The 14,102-nt window shown below is 44.0% G+C and overlaps 1 long non-coding RNA gene across 2 annotated transcripts in view; it reads right to left on the reverse strand.

Annotated features, from left to right (window-relative positions):
• The window catches only part of LOC102776041 (uncharacterized), a 41,293-nt gene that overhangs the window by 12,061 nt on the left and 15,130 nt on the right, over nt 1-14,102 (reverse strand). For both annotated transcript variants that reach the window (XR_004843932.2, XR_437246.3), the window contains one exon: nt 382-1,860. This is a non-coding gene — a long non-coding RNA (uncharacterized LOC102776041). The remainder of the gene's footprint in view (nt 1-381; nt 1,861-14,102) is intronic.

Here is a 14,102-nt window from a genome sequence, read left to right on the forward strand (position 1 = left end):
CATCTTGGCTGAGGGAGACAGCTGGCAGACAGGAATCGGCCATTTTGTAATCGCTGCCAGGCTGAGATGTAGAGAGGCGCCAGTTTCTCTGTGTGTGCCAGGAGATTGGCAGGCGAGGGGGAATTGTGCTTTAATGCCCTGCCTGGTACAGTCAACAACAACGAGCTACTCCAACAGTCGGTGACAGCGCGATCACAGCGCAGACTGTGGAGATCATCTACAACACAACACGTTCTGAGTTCACTTGAAAAACACACGTGGTCCTCCGAGCAGAGATGGTATCTTATGCTATCTTTTTAGTTTAGTTCAATATGGTTATCACACTAACAGAGGGGCTTGTGTTAATAAAAATGAAGAACGAAACCGTGACATTGTACTCACCTGGAAATAAGAATCCCATCGTAATCGCCGCACATTTGCATTCTTGGGAAACTCTCCACCTGTCCTTTAGTGTCATTCCAGCCCTCAGACATGTACAGTATCTTTTTGTGTCATGATAAAAATTCGACTTGTTTCTCCCCTCTTTTTTTTTACAAAGGTCTGCACATTTACGCTGATGTCAAACCAGTTTTTCATTTGTGATTATTTTGGCAATTTCGCTTAAACGTCTGAAGAGCGAGTCTCTGTGTGGGGAAGGACTTTGGCGTACGTGGAGGAGACAAAAAGTCGGACGAAAACGAAGGCAGACGATTGAGGGCATGGCACTTTTAAAACTACTGTCTTTTTCATCTCTCATTCAATTAGCGGCCATTCACTCTGTGCTGCCATGGGATCCCTGCTGCACAGCGGTAAGTGGACTTCAGGTGCTATTTCCCCACACATAGCGAGAGAGAGGTATGAAAGCCCAGGCCCGCCTTCCTCTCTTCCACCTTATAGATCAATACTGCACTGCCATATCCTCTTATGGGAGCTGCTGTAGTGAGGGTAAGAAAATCTAAGACGAAAAGACAGGTTGTGTCTGATATAGCGGATGAGAGAAAAAGTTCAAATTGTCCTTTCATCCTGGCTCGTGAGATCTTAGGAATATTGTGCTGGGAAGTGGGACTGAGCAGGTTGCTCAGACAGATCCTTATTCAAACGGTTAAGATGGAATGAGTAATACGAGGGAGGCGGGCGGAAGAAAAGAGACCTTCGACGTCCTGTCTCATTCTTCTTCTCTGCCTCTCCCGCTGTCTCCACGTCTCTCTGACAAAGTTTTATGAAGTGGTGTTGGACCAAGTAAAAACCCTCCAGCTGAACCACACACAAAGACTGCTTCTCTGTCTCTTCCCTTTTCTCTGTTTCACACACACATGTGCGTGCACTGACACACACACACACACACAGTGTGTGGGGCACTTCCAAGGTTAGGGCCCTGGCCCTAGATGGTGGTGGGACTGCTGGAGAAAGATAGAAAGAGAGATGGAAAGAGGAGCTGGGAGCAGTGGTGGTTGGTCCCTGGGCTCCGAGGCCTGCAGGCGGTGCTGGGCAACCTCTGCTAGCCTCTCTCCTCTGTATTGATTTCTGCTACTCCGCGCTGCTCCGCTCTGCCGAGGAGGCTCGTAGCCGGCGGGAATGAGAGCTCGGCTCACCCGCCTCACCTGCCTCTCTCCTGGCTTGGCTGGCCTAGCCTGCCCACTCTGCCGCAGCTTTGGCTGGCCCCTGCTGGTTCACCGGGACCCCTGTATGCAGCACCGGGGCCACAGGAGGAAGGCAGCCAGAGAGCCCATGGCGATCCACAGCTGTGTTCACCTGCTCTGGGTTCACCCGCTTCGATACCACCTCCTCGAACTGCTTCTATCCTTCTCTTTTTCCATTCTTCCACCCACTCTGCTTCTCTTTATCGTTCTCCACTGCCTCCTCCTCCTCCTTCTCCTCTTCCTGTTGTACACAAACAACCAGAGACAGAGATGGAGAAAAAAAACAAGTTAATCTTAACTTTTAGGATTTTACACACTCTGAATGTCAATCCTGGTCTTTGATCAGCAAGAAGTCTGGGGTGAGGATTCTGGCATCCTCACTCAGCTGGTAATATGAACCTGCTAACCTCAGAGAGCAGAAACTGCGGGGATTTGAGGCCTGAGAGTTAAGTGTGTCAGGCAGTGAGATACTGCCTGCCAAAGGTACTCTCAGCTATTAGATTCTGATGTGCTGCAGATAGCAAAATATAGCAAGAGTGGGCCCATTATAAAAATCACTCCTGCGTCAATAGAATACATTAAAAATATTTACGGGAAAAGTTTGTCTTTAACAGCTATGCTTTTTCCCCCCGCTCCTTTGGCAGCACGGGCTCGCAAAATGTAATATTTATTTGCCCTTAATGATTATAAATAACAAAAGTAATGTTAAACCTGGCAGGATATTTCACCACCTTGTGGCACAGTTAGTGTGAAGGAATGGGAATGTTTTGGCCAGACCAGTGGTGCTCTATAGAAACCTTGCCAAACAAAACATCTCAGCTTTTGTATCATCCAGAATTATTTAAATTGGTTGAGCGGCCCTCTTCTTATGATAATAGCAGTTGGGGGGGAGACATTTCTTTGAGGATCCATGGTCCTATTGTGTTCCACAACAGAAAAAGAGCTATGGCCAAATTCAACCCCCACTACCTCACATTGCAACATGCTGCCAGAACCACACAATCTGTAAAATACTCTTGCAAGAGTCACTACAGCCCTTCTTTTCACCTCTCTTAGCCCCTCTGCAGTTCTAAAAACCAGACTAAAACCCATGGGCTGACTGCCAGTGGAATAGAGAAGTAAAGTGCTGAGGTTTAGAGTCAGTGGGCCGGCAAGGCTTTGGAAGTTAGAGCTGTCTGTTAAGGAAAGAGCGAAGGGGGTGCAAGAGTGGCGTGAGAGGGGGGCTACACTGTTGGGACAAGAGAGCCAAGTTTGGGGGGGGGGCAGGCGAGTTGAGTTCGGGGACATGGATGGGGACCCGGGGTGCGGTGTATGTCTCAGACACAATAATACTATTCATTGGGCTCAGACATGGGTGTTAACTCCCCTCTGACAGAGCACAATGGGACTCGGCGGCATTCAGGCAGCCTTGGTGATATTGTTAGTTCAGGGTTGCATTCTCCCTGCCGCAGGATAGAGCGCCTGCATTGTACCCGTCCAGGCAGGATGGATGGAGGGAGGTTTGAGAGGTGAAAGGCAAAGAAAGAGAGAACAGTATGTCTGTCTATCTGTCAGTGCTGAAGGAAAGAGGGCAGGGGTTGGTGAAGGTGGGGAAGGCTGATGGAGGTAGTGGGGTTGGTGGGGAGGGCGATGCGTTTTGCCTTGCGGCACAGGACTTGTTTGTTTCAGGGGGAAATGAATAAAAAGGAGAAACTGAGGCTAAAAGAGACCGTGCAATAAATATTACTCAAGCAGCCAAGTGCAGGGCTAAAGAGACATTAAAGGGGATGGGGACCTAGATGGATTGCATGGTGGCATTTTTATGGAAAGAAAAATTGAGGTTTGCATGGTGCTTTAGAGTTTAGATGCATTTAGTATGTTTGAAGAAATGGAAATGACCAAAATTAGGTAAAAGCTGTTGCTCTTGCGACTCAGATTAAATTATTTAACTACAGAAAGACCAGTAGGATAGGATAGGATAGAGAGACAGGTTAGCATCAAGTTTGCCTCCAAAATAAGTTAAAAATGTTAAGAAATTTCCCCATAATAACAGCTTAAGAACAGAAATACACATTTTCATCCACTCTCAGATATTAGGAGTTAAGAAAATTTATAAGAGTATTAATCCTTGGTGTCCCTCAATAAAAACTGCTCTTTCATGTCTTAACATTAAAGTTGTTTTAACAGGTTTCCAACTTCTGATTGGACACAATCAAAATTCATTACTCTGATTAAAATGAACTGAAAGCTGTGTTGCCACATGGGCTCGTTGAGCAGCAGGAGTGGGATAAATACTTTACTGGCTTCCTCTTGATATGTAATCAATACACCGGTGCCAAATATAACCAATAACAAAAAAACAAACCATGCAGGTATCCAAAACTGATTCCCATGACAATTTGACTCATCAGACGCACTGCTGCAGGTTTCTTGCAAAATTGTTGTATCATGTTAACTTTAAATATCATACCACGAGTTACTCTGTGATTCTCATCCTTACTGAGATTTTCAAATATTTTATGAAGGTAGTGCACAGGTAAATTGTACTTCTATATTGTCATTTCAACCTAACTGAGCACTTAAAGTACTTTTTACTACAAGCCCCATTCACCCGTTCACACACTATCATACAGCGCTTTATTCCATGCCTTTATAAAGGCAATTGTCATGCACACCATCAGGAGGAATTTGGTATGTCAAGGATCCCCAGGCACGTAGTCTGGAGGAACCCCAGGATCAAACCACCAACCTCCTAATCAGAAGGTCACCCTCTACCTCATCAGCTGCTCCAACACAGGTGAGGCGTAGTAAAAAAGAAGGTGAGGATGCAAATGTGAAAGGTTACAGTATGAATGTTTTCATACACATATCTAATCACTTACTCACCAGACATGATAGCACGCAACCCACAACTGGACACACGCACTTTCACATACACCTGCTCTCAGAGTATCACTGCTCCTTCTGCACAGAACAACCTGCTCTCATGAACAGTACTTTGTTTGTTTCCCCTCTGGTAAACTCTGACCAACCGTTCCCATAGCAACCCTAGCTACTTGTTCCCTGTGTGAATGTGTGTGTGTGTGTTAAAGAGAAAAGAGAAGAAGAGAGCAAAGTATGTGGGGTTGTGTAGAGGTTTAGAGTAGGACTCTGTGGTTTTACAGCAGATGTGTCCATGTAGAATATATGGATTAAAGGGTCCCTATAATGTACCCCTACAATAAATACTCTCCTCCCGAAAGAACATGACATATGGATTCTTTATCTACACTTAACTGTAGATATCATCATACATACACACAAATCCTTGCCATGGTGATCTGCATTCAGTCTCAGCAGCCAAACCAGCGAAGAGCCAGCGGTATGATGCTGGTTTGTCAGGATGGCAGGGGGAGGCCAGGGCATGGCACTCATCAGGGGGCTAATGCCCTTTGGGGGTGGCTGAGGTAGTAAGGGTAGTGCCCTTTGTCCCTGGAGGAGGATTACACTGGTCAACCAGCACAGACAATACACCCCCTTCCTAGGATGGGAGGACCAACCTGCTCTCTACCAATGATAGGGGCAGTCAACTGATCTCTAACTTAATTAAGGATAGACGAGGGTAAGAGAAGAGGAGAAGGGGTGATATGGAAGACACAGGGAGAGAGACTGAGAAGATATAGAGGCAGGGATGATAAAAGGGTGGATAAAAAAGGCAAAAAGAGAAGAAACGAAAGAGACACAATGGGCACAGGGACACACTAAAATAAGAGGAGGCATGGAGTTAAAAAGAGAGCAATGGGAAGCGAGGCGGGGGTGTGGGGTGGCTTCTCTAGCACAGGATTAGGGGAGAGAAGATGAAAGGATCAGGTCTAACAGAGGACAGGAAAAAGGCCAGGAGAGATGGCCAGGAGGAGGGAGACCAGAGACTTAAATTCCAAGAAGGGAAATCAAGAAAAAGAGGGTAAAAGAAAAAAGGAAGAGAGTTCAGATGACCTGGAGGCACTGCTGGAGGAGTTACCAAAGCCTTTTTTATAACAGGTGCACAAAGTGACAACTCCCTCTTTGTCCACTATTTATGCCACAGCACACACGTCCATTCAAATCCAATGACAAATGCAGCAGATAATTCTATTACCGAGGAGTTTAATAGAGGATATTTAGGGGACAGTTAGCGGGCCCAGGTAGCATAGCTTAGCCCCACTGCAGACAGATATGGCTCTGCAACACTTAACAACAGGGATTTGGCAGCACTGTTGATTGAACATGCCAAATCCCATTTGTCAGAGGGCTGTGCGCGTTTGTATCGACACTCTGTAACCTTGTGGCTACGCAAAAGGAGACCTCGGTGTACGTGTGTGTGCGGGAGTGTGTGCTTCCCTGGCGGGTGGGCAGGTAGGTGTGTGGCGTGGTTTAGCTGGATAGGTGTGCTGGTTTTAGCTTCCCTCCACCCTGCATCTGTGTTTCTCTGCTTCCTTCTATCTTTACATCTCCATCCACCTCAATTCCCCCTCTTCGCAAAATAGGGTGACAAGAAGGAGATAGAGAGGCTTTCTCAACACTTCTTTTCTTGCTTTTCCCCTCCTTCCCATCCTCCCCCTCTTCCCCCGATTCCTTCCATCCCCTATGGTAGAGCTGCCAGACAGGAGTGCTCAGCAGCTCTCCGAGCATTATTGATCCTGAGAGCAAGCCGGCTGGGGAGTTGGTGTCTCTCTCTCTCTCTCTCTCTCTCTCTCTCTCTCTCCTCCCTCCATCACAGCCTCATCCCCCAACACAGCTCACAACTTTTTCCTCCCACCCTCCCTCACTCCCTTCCCGCCTCTACTTCATTTATCAAGGTTAAAGAACTCGTATAAAAAAGGGAAGAGGGGGTCGCCTGGATGTTATCTGACTTCATGAAAGAAATCCCCTCAGGCCACTCCACTAGAGGAGGATGCTCTTCGCTAGACCCAACCCTGCACATCCACACACACACACATAGATAGACAAAAAAACTCAGTGGCACCAAGCAGCGGCCCACTCATAGCCAGTCAGAAATAGAAAGCAGAAGCATGTCCAGTTTGGTACACAGCAACACGACAATCAGGAATAGAAAGGAAGGAGACGGATGGGCAACAGTAGAGGAAAATAAATACAGTCACTGCCACCCAACAAGGTCAAGTTCACTTTTTTAGAGTTTTTAAGTTGTAATTTTGATGTCGATTTTGATTATCACCCAATTCATTACAAATATTTTAGATTTTGGGTCACCAGGTTAAGTGGTAGACAAATCTTTTCACTAAAGTTTCAGTAACGTTTATGAAAAAACCCACAATGTAGTAGGGTGGGCCCCAACGAGATGGATTTACAAGATAAGTTCCTTAGGCTAAGATTAAGAAGGTGATTGTAAGAAAATTCAAAGTTGTTATGTTGGATTCAATCAGGGGTATGAAATATATTGTATGGCCATGTGGGCCAGGCCAGTAAAATCACATAAAAGAAATCCAACATTTTCCCTATAAGTAGAAAAACATTTAGAAAACTTTCACATTCAGTGAACTGTCCACTATTTTCTACAATTTACAGAACACACGATAAGCCTGAGATATGCAAATCATTTGTGCAACTTCAGCAGTATTTCAGTATACTGTAATAGTAAGTGCATTATAATTTCCATGTGTTTGAAGTGGACCTGCAAAATCATGAAACCTTTGCTGTGGAGCTAATTTTATATTACCTCTTTGTGATCCAACTTTGTCGAGATCTGCAAATGCTCAGAACTTTTCATACGTTTCCACCTGTGCTTACCATCCTCACAAAAAAATCTGAATTCTGTGCAGTTTCTACACTTTGCAAGCCCATCCACTGCTCTGTATGACATATGGAACCTCTGTATTGGATGTTTGCAGTTGTTGTTGGTGTAGAGGGATCTAGATTAGTTAGAAAAATTATTTATTAGCAGTAACCCCAATGAGCTAAAGCAATTATATATTATACTATATTATATATATTATATAATATATATTAAAAAAGACCTTTCAGTGTGTCAGCAATAAACACAGGACATTTTATGTTTTATTTTAACTTAAATACACATCAGAAGAACAACTTCCCATATCCAGAAATGGGATCATCATCAAGTGCATGGTTTGAATGTCATACTGGCATCTAAATCTCCTCCTCTTAGTTAATGGTACCCTGCCTGCTTAAGCTGAGAACCATTACCCAACAATTAAAAGCAACAGTGTTAAAGAATTTCTTGAAACTGTCGACAAAACCAGGCGTCTCAATTTTACTAGTTTGGCTTAAATAATTAATTACCCCAAACTATTTTTAGTTTTTGGATAATTAAACTGACTGATTTTATTTTGTGTGTCCATGAGGTTTGTGTGTCTTCTTAGGATCCACACATACTTTGTCTGAAGGCCTTTTTTTTACCCCTTGGATTTTTTTTTGAGGAAAGTATCTATCTTCACCTATGAAGAGTGTCTAGAAGTTCAGCCCTCTTTTTTCTATTTATTGGCATACAACCGTACGTAAAGCCTCAGTAAATTATTTATGATAATATCTAATTAAAGCATTGTTATTAAAAGGTGTTATGAAATGTGCACAACTGATCTGTACACAGATGCAAAGCAGGATAGCTAGTTTTCACACAGCCACAAGACCTGTGCGTTTAGAGCCCAGTAATCCATCAGCAGAGTACATACAGTTTCTATATTTCCAGCCTTTAAGAGACTGTAGATGCTATTGTCCCTGTTTGTAAAAGGACTAGAAATGGCTCTACATGTGGAGTACATCCTGTCTTCCATTGTTACTGCTTTCAGTCTCCCCTATAAAGACCTGCCTGCACTCCAGGCTACAACAGCCAGGCAAATACAGACAGCAGCGCATTACAGAGCCATACCTTCCCCTCCCTTTGTGCACGGTAATTGCCACAATGCATCTTCTCGTCCAGCTAATTAAGTGAGTCTTCCCCATTGTCTCCCAATACTATCACCTCTTCACACAGCCAGAAAGAGAAAGGGAGAGCGAGAGTAGGAGAAAGACAGAGATGGGGAAACGTATTAAAGCAATAGATGGAAGGAGCAAAGAGGTGGAAGAAATACAAACGCAGGAGACCAAACAGAAAGGGGATGAATGACAAAGGTATGCATCTGTGTCCCAGTAAATGTTTACCGGTTGAAAAAGGTGCCTGTTGTCTGTGTTCACTGGTGGGTTGTAAATATCACATTAATGCTGTCAGATGAAAATCTCCATTCTCTATAAAGCCAATTCAGGAATCAAGAAAAATAACATTATTCCATTATTTAGATTGACAGTAATGCAGCAATGAGTTTTCTAAGCACTTTCACAAATTTTAAATGTTTATATGAACCTTAAAAACTAAAACTAGTGTTCTCGGTTCCTTGGCTGATAACACAGTGAATAAATGACAACATCACAGCTGAACATCCCTCAAATAAAAGCTTGCTTCAGTTGGCCAGTCGAGCTTCAGATTGCAGATTGCGAGTCTCTAAAGGGCTATTTTCACATTTTGATGAGGAAAGTTTCTTTAAGCTCAGCATAAATCTGAGTTAACGGTGACCATGTACCGATTTGAGAGGCAAACCACGATGTAACCTACAATGACGTAATGTGGAAATCCGGGACAAAGAGAAGTGCAAGACACAAAGGACTTCTTTAGCACATCTATACTAATTCATCTTCATTTTGAAACTTTGCTAAGTTTGCATCAGCATTTCAGACCTCTTGAACAGAGATATTTGTAACTGCTGCTGGCCTGGTTTTAGTTTTAAAAACAACATTTTAGTCCATATATGCAGGAATAGACACCCATGTTCACGTCCTAATTGGGTCTAATCGGTCACAAAAATGAGGCCAAAACATTGCAGCTAGGCTTAGTGATCTCATTATTCTTGTGTGGTTGCCATTGCAATGGCTTCCTTTAGTAATGCACAATGTGCCCCTTTAATATATTGCCACGTATAAATCTTTATGTATGTTTTCCCTCATCGCCTTATATTTTTGTGTTACTTTCAATAATAAAATCTCCAAAAATATTTGCAGTCTGACTTTTATTTTCATCGCTGTTCATCCTCAGTTATATTTTTGCCACGTAACCAACACTCTGCTTCATGTTTACGCCAACATTTATAAGTAAATAGTCGTGTTGTAAGTAAATAGGCATGTCAGGAAAAAGGCAGATTATTTCTGATGCTATGCTAAAATGCTTCTCTTGATCGCGGCTGTGTTTAAAGCACCCCGCTGAAATAAATACATACTAGTGTGGATATAGCCTCGGGAAAGTTAACTGCATGTGTCCAGCAGTTAAACCCCTGCAATAAGATATATTTGTCTAGTCTGGATTCAGAATTTTAGAAGTTCTAAATGTGATCAGGGAATTCACTGTAATAAAATTCAGCTTTTATAAAAAACAACAAAAAAACATGACATGACCTCATTTGCATTTCTTTTTTTCTTTTTTTTTAAAAAACTGCCTACACAAACTAAACTGGAGGTCTACAAGTGCACATCCCTTCCCACATTTCTAAAAATCAGAAGGAAATATTATTAAAAGAACTTGAATTCGATCAAACTCATTTAGTGATTCGACTCGGTAATCAACACTCGTGTAATGTAATTCTCAACATGCTAGAACAACATGTTTTATGCTTAAGCTGTCGCGTTGCCTTGAATCCTCTACATCTGTGCACAATTGTGAATGTACTCGATAGAATTCATAATAACAAAAAAGGTGCTTTTCGTTCCTTTTCTTCTTCACATCCTCTCTCTTCAAGCTCTTTGTGAGAATAACACTGAGGAGTTTGGACTCCAGAATGAATTAGTAGAAGACCCAGATGAACAGATTCATCTAAATTCCACTTTGCTTTAGAGTTTCTAGGAGAACCCCCCCGACACCCCCACCCTTAAACACACACATAGAGACACACACTTGCTCCATGCTCAAGTCCACTAACTGACCTCTTAGGGCAGACGCTGTCTTCCCAACACATCAACCTCCCCACCTCTCCTCCCTAAAAAAAATCCCCTACCAATCCCGAACCCCTCCTTGAACCTCTCACACCACCATCACCCCTCCCACCCTGAATGCTTTGCCTTCCCACACTTAAGTTCCTGTCGAGGCCCTGATAGACATACAGACACGCCGGGTGACATCATGGTGGAGAGAGAAAGACAGACAGAAGAAGGGGACTGCCTGCCTGTCTGCCCCCAGCACCCACACAATACAGAAGGGCATCTGGCACTGGGTTGTGGTGGTGGGGCATGTTTTTTAAAAAGGGGGGGGGGGGTCTGTCAGGACAAAGAATTTAGATCCCCTTCCCTGGAATACGATTATAGTTTGTAAATGGCGGCCGAGACGTAAACATGTGAGAAGAAAGGGGCTGCGGTGTGGTGGTCGGTACGAGAGTGAACACACAAAAAGAAAAATGCATTTTTAGCTATTCGAGGAGGACTTTGGGAATTTCATGAGCATGTAAGCCTGAACTGAGAGACAGAAAAAGAACAAAATCAACATGTAGGATTTTTAAAAAAAATCACAAATCTTTGTAGTGTTGTAGTGTAGTGTAGTGTATAAACCAGAGGATCACAAATGTGGCGGCGGCATCTGCACGTGTGCGTTTGTGGACGTACTCGCACTTTGTTAATTTGCAAGATGAAACAATGGTTCCAGCGGGACAGAAAACAGTGTCATAATACTCTCTCCTGGCCCCCCACCTCTGTCGCCGTCTGAGAGGCTGCCTGCTTGCTGTGTGCATACAAGTGTGTGTCTGTCTGTGTGCATACATAAAATAAATGAGCTGTGCGTATGCATTGTGAGAGTCCGCAGGCCCAGTGTATATATTAAAAATGTGACTTGACCCTGGCAGGCTGAAGCAGGGTTTCTGCGTCGTACTGGGCGTGGGAAAAAGGGGAGACCTCTTTTCACAGCTGCTTCGGCCGTTGCATTGAACCAATGGAGGCCCCCCGCCACCCCCAGCCTGCCTCCGCCACTAATGCCACCCCCCCTCCCCTCGCCTTTCCTATTCACTCTGCAGCCCGCTGCCTTTCAGTGGACCCCTGTCCCTCCCTTCTGCGCTCTGTTCGTCACCCTGCTGCACCCCACCACCCTCGCCACCACCAATCTTTAATACAGCCACCATTCAGCCAGTGCACATTGAGATGCCAGAGGCCTCTCTGCTTTAAGGAGGTAAAGAATAACAAATACCAATGCAAAGTGAGTAACTTGTATGGTAATTTATATTTGCTGAATGTACTACACGCACCAAACTATACAGTAAATGTACATATATGTAAACTATATGAACTCTTTAACAGTTAATATCACACATAATTTTAACATGGACAGCTTTCTCCCAGAGGCTGATTCTACTTTTAAAGTTTTTGTGTTTGTAAACCCAATTCTGTTTTCCTGACACCCATATCCTCCTCTCCCTCAGCACAGACTTTAATTTCAGTTAACATACTTTAACACAACTTTAAACCTTTGTGCTGACGCACACCCGGGCAAACACACATTTGGCCCCTTTCACCACCTCCCTCCATCCAGTGTATTCACTTGAAGAGATTTATTTCCTATCAAGCCACATAATGCAGAGGGTATAATTTAAATCAACGTTTAAGAACAGCCAAGTAGCGTGGTTTCCGCATACAAATCTAGAAAGCCTGGGAAAAATATTCCCAGCAAACAGCCGGCTGTTAGGAGCAGATTGCCAACTTTAAGAAGCCACGGGTGGGAGGTAGGTGTTTGGTTTTGCCAATAAAGATAACCTATTACAGATAAACCTCACAATCAGTCTGTTTAAACACATAATGCAGGCTTCATTTGTTTCTAACACGCTCGCTAATCTGACAGTATTAACCATGCAACGGCAGGCTCAGAGCAGAATCATAAAAAACACACACCCACATGCAATTTTGTAGAAACTTTAAAAGGTCACATAATGTGCAGAATAACTCCAACAGATTCTCAGGAGCAGTCCTATCACGCTGTCTAGCTACCCTGCTGTTACACCAGGCATGTTGAGGAAATGTTGAGAAGCAGCAAGGGGGCAGCGACGGGGGAGGAGGGAGGGAGGTTGTAGCCGAGAACCTGAAAGGACTCCATCTCCCTTGGCCAACATGCCATGACGGTGTGGAGCTGCAGTCTGAATTGGTTTCTCTGGGGTGGCGGAGCTGGAGAGGTGATGGCAAGATGAGCCTGAATTGGGATGGAGGAGGGGGGTGGGAGGTTTGAGCAGGAGGAGATATGACATGCTGAGGTGTCTGTGTGTGTGCGTGTGTGTGTGTGTGTGTGTGCATGTGTGTTTGCGTGTTCAAGAGAGAAACTAAGAGAAAGAGAAAGAAGGCACACCAGATCTGAGGTACTGTAAATGAGCGGATTACTGCTTCCCTCTCTTCGAGTCTTTCCATATACATGAGAGTGCTCAGCTGTGGAAGCAACACTGCAATGTGTGAAATCACACATGCTCCCACCAGCACTTGCTTATGGAACAATTGCAACAAATGCACAATGCGTATGGGAGTTTTGTGAGGGGAAAACACAGCATGAATGCACGCCGGTGCATGCTAGCTCTTAATTGCTGCTATGAATACAAAGAGGACGTGAAGAGTGTCACTTCTGGATTGATGCATTTCTGTGTCAAATTTAGCCCGTAGCTATGCCTCTACTTCTAAAGCTCATGTCCAGCCAAAGCTTGTTTGCATCGATTTATCTAGTTCGTGGATATGATATTGACTAAGTAGACCGGCAGCCCTCATCGAGTTGAAGCAAAGCAAAGGAGGTTTAAGAGGTGGTCTAACGCTATGGAGGAGGATAGCCACAGGCTGTGAAATCTCCTCTGATCTTCCCTTGTCTGATTCTCAAACGCAACCTCTTCTCTTGGGGGGCATGCTGATATAGAACTAAGCCAATGTCACAGAACGCTCATCTAACCCTGGAGGGAAATAAAAAAAAAAAAATCACTTCTTCTGTCTATCCCCGATGACGGCCCTCAATCTCTATGGAAGGGGCTTCGTCTCCCTCTGCTTCCCTCTCCAGTACTGCCTCCATCACTCCGTCTACTTTGTTCTCTGCAGGAGGTTGAACATGCACGAGCTGAGCAGCGTTCGCACCCTTGATGGCCTGCTATAGCAACTGTTAGGATAGGGAAGGTAATCTTGTCATGTCACTCAACACTCAGGAGGAAGTGGGGAGGGAAGTGGGTGAGTCACCTACATCTGGTTTCAGCCTTCCATCATCTGCAACATTATAAAACACATAGCTTGCAAGGTTTTGCCAACTAGGTAGCAAAGTAACTGGCAACCGAAGCCAGAAATATCTGCCGATACAATAGGATATATACTGTGATGAGCATCTAATAGAGGGGAAAAATACAAAACAGTGAACTACACATTTTCCTTTAAAATAACCAATAACTATGCAAGAAACTGGATGGGAAAATTTTTAAAAATTCTACCAGTCGGGTGAAAAAGGGTTAGCTTTTATAATAATAATAATAATAATAATAATAATAATAATAA

The sequence above is a fragment of the Neolamprologus brichardi genome, chromosome 23 (genome assembly GCF_056152115.1).
Source record: "Neolamprologus brichardi isolate AB-2024 chromosome 23, ASM5615211v1, whole genome shotgun sequence".
Taxonomy (NCBI): domain Eukaryota; kingdom Metazoa; phylum Chordata; class Actinopteri; order Cichliformes; family Cichlidae; genus Neolamprologus; species Neolamprologus brichardi.